Source organism: Phyllobates terribilis, unplaced genomic scaffold (genome assembly GCF_046119375.1).
Source record: "Phyllobates terribilis strain yellow unplaced genomic scaffold, ASM4611937v1 Scaffold_5__5_contigs__length_657084704, whole genome shotgun sequence".
Taxonomy (NCBI): domain Eukaryota; kingdom Metazoa; phylum Chordata; class Amphibia; order Anura; family Dendrobatidae; genus Phyllobates; species Phyllobates terribilis.
Window position 1 is genome coordinate 468,438,286 of NW_027362765.1, and position 3,500 is coordinate 468,441,785.

Here is a 3,500-nt window from a genome sequence, read left to right on the forward strand (position 1 = left end):
GTTCCTCCGAAGTTTGTCCCTTATGCATAGTGACCTTTGTTCTAAGTTTGATAGAGCTTGTTGACGGAGGGATGAATTTCTGCTTTCAGTGTATCATTTGATGACGTTTTATTAATGGCCTCTTTTGTGCCCAGGAGAAATAAGAGGTCTTTCAGTTGTTTGGAACGCTCTTTTGTGATTCTGGCTCTATGAGCAATAAAGACTCCCCATACTACTCATTTTAAGACCTTCCATTTGATAGGATCAGGTGTGGGGTCTTTGGAATGATCTATTAAAGAAAGATATGATGGTTTTATTAATGTCTGCTAGGCATAATTCATCCTTTAGAAGGTTATCGTTAAGCCTCCAAGTGTACCCCCATTCTCCTCTCATGGATGCGTAGTTCCCCATACACCGGAGCATGATCCAACTAGAGAAAGACATCCATTGAGCAACCTGGGTTATGATAACATGTCCAGTAGTGATCAGTTAAAATGTATCCATCAGCAATCCGTTGGCAAAAAAGTTGTGCAAACACAACTTTTTAGTCCGTTTTTAAATAACTAATAACTAGTAAGCAAAAAACGGATCCGTTACTAGATTCAGTAAGCAAAAAACGAATCAGACAGAGCCATCTTGCTCGTTCACTGCAAAGAGGGAGGATAGGATTGCACCATCTTGGAGAACATGTCATTGCTTGTCTGCGATGAAGGAGCCTAGAAGAAGCAGGATATTTCCACCTCTTCACCCTCCAATGTTGCTGCCGTGGGTGTAGATCTCTTCATGTGAACCATTACATTGCCTGGATCCAAGTTTGTGCCTCTATTTTCTGATTTGTGCTGAGGATTTGCAGGAGCTCCATTCTTCTGCTGCTTATCCCGCCATAGGCAAGCCCTAACAAAATTATTTAAAGGGGTATTACTTAATGAGGTGGGACTCCATAAGTAAACCATCATACACACCATCAAGAACAAAGAACCAAGGGAGCTATTCATGAAAGATATTTTGACAAATTTCTGGAGAAAAAAAAAAGCTTTGAAATGTAGCAATTTTTTTAAGTAATGTGAAGTTGCACAAAAAATGCAATGTCTGGCATTTTCATGCCATTCTTGACCCAGCTCTGACAAGGTATGCAGGCAGAGCTGGGGCAGGACAAATGCGTGGCAGGGCGCTTGTTAAATTCATAATGAGTGGCAGCGTTTGCTACGCCATAAATCTTAGCATGGAGCCAGTTAATGAATCAGAAATGTCAGCCCAAAATGCCTCCTCATCAAGACCTGCGAGAGAATCACCCCACAGATGTATCTATGCTACATGTTTTGACCCTTGTAAATCTTTTGACTTTGGTTTCGACCTCTGTAGTCTGCTGACCCTGAATCTCACAATATAAGGTAGTCCTTAAGGTATTAATTTCCTAGATGAACTAGCTGGAATTAGGCTGCGTGCCCACGTTGCGGATTACAAGCGTTTTTGCTGCGGATTTTCCGCAGCGGAAACGCTTGTAAAACGCTTGGTAATCCGCATCCCATTGTCCCCAATGAGAATCTGCAAGTTCTATGCCCATGCTGCGGATTTTTCCGCAGCGTTTATGCTGCATTCAAAAATCCGCAGCATGTCCATTAATTTTGCGTTTCCGCATGCGGAATTGCCTTGTGCAATGCATTAAAAACGCAAGGCAATTCCGCATGTGCAAAACGCGCGATAAACGCACAATAAACGCGCAATAAACGCGTGCGGAATTCCGCATGCGTTTTTCTGGGAGAGGACATGCGGAAATGAAGCAGAAATTTTCTGCTTCATTTCCGCAACGTGGGCACATAGCCTTAGAGCCACCTTATACTTTATAATGCTGTTGGCCAATTCGATGGTTTGGCCAATTGTTCGGACGTTAGTTATCTCACCCAATTCACCTATACCCATACACAGGAGAGTTTGCTCTCTGTGAAAGAGCTTCTGCCAAACATCTTCAGCAGCGGCTTATCTGAAATTTGAGGGTTTTTATCTCCCCGACATTATCTGTCAGATAAGAGTTAGGGGCCCCAAACACATTAGACTGTCAGCTGAACCCTTCGATATCAGCAGGCTCAGCTGACGTTAGTCTAATATATGGGGGTCTTAAAGCAGCAAATTGACCTAAGGAACATATAGCATAATTATCTTGCCAAGATAAATGCTGCCCATACACATCAGGTAGCTGTTGGCTGAACAATCATTCAGCTGATAGCTTTCTTTTACGCGATTCACAGGAACACTCAGCTAGGCCAATTGTTCTTATGTTTTCTATGAGAGATCCACTGCCAAAATTATCTGGCAGCGGTTTATCTCCCTAACAAACAACGAGATTGGTGGATTTAATTCAAAACACATAATCCTTATGATGGGGGAGGGTCGGGAGGCCTTCATACACATTTGATGGTTTTCTAATCCTGCGAAATCAGCGTACTCAGCCAACTTTTATCTAATGTATATAGCAGAGTGACAGTCAAAAAAAAAATTGTGCAAATTTTTAGGTCTCTGAGGATAATTCCCTTTAGTGTGATTGTAACATACACAAAATTTCATAACATTGCAACATAGTTTTGTGATGATTGCGCCACCAGTAAACAAACAATTATTTGTAATAAATGTTTGGCAGCACAGTAAATGTACAATTTTACAGTAGTTTCACGGTTTAAATCTTTTTTTAGCGAAACACACTTTATTTGGTTCAGGATAGTCATGGCGATGCTTCTCCATGCACTGGAGAATAAACTTTTTCTGGTCTTCTTGAGTGCTCGTGGCGAATTGAATGTACTCATGAGGGCAATGGAGCGTTCAGAGGCATCATTCACAATTTTCAATCCGGTGACTTTTGAGGTTGCATCGATGTAATTTGCATTAGTGTGCCACAGAGAATGATCTTGATAAAGAAAATCTTGGTTTATTTCCAGTGCAACGAACAGTTTTCTTTGTGTTGGACGACATGAAGTGATGAAGCTTCCTGTGTGACACAAGGTCTTCGGCAAGCTGCACGCGAGTTGAGCAAACATCGTTGTCTTACTTCTACAGTGCCAGAACCATCTCAACCTTTTCTGCGGTTGAAACCTCACTGTCAAAAAAAGCCAGACCCACCATAATCTCACTGAGGTACCACAGATGTGTGTTGAAAGTTTTTATTGCTGCCTCAGCAATAGGTGTGTTGATTCCTTTGTATGCTATGAGTTCTTGCAGTAATGTCAAGTTTTTTCGCAGCGATGTGGCTGAGATCTGACAGAAGTACCAAGCCATCAAGTATAAGCGAACAGTAAAAGTGCAAAATTTACGGAAATTTTTTAACTCTGTCAAAGTTAAACTAAATTGGTGATGAAACATGATCTTCAGAGCGTATATCACTTTGGCTATCCATCGGGTCCGATGGTGGGCGCCTGGAGTGTTGATGTGTACGTCTGGGTTTGCCAGCGAACCAAGGAACAGGAGTGCCAGTGTAAACAATCCCTTGTAATCATCTTTTGGATGCATTATGCAAGCTGGTTGGTGCAAAA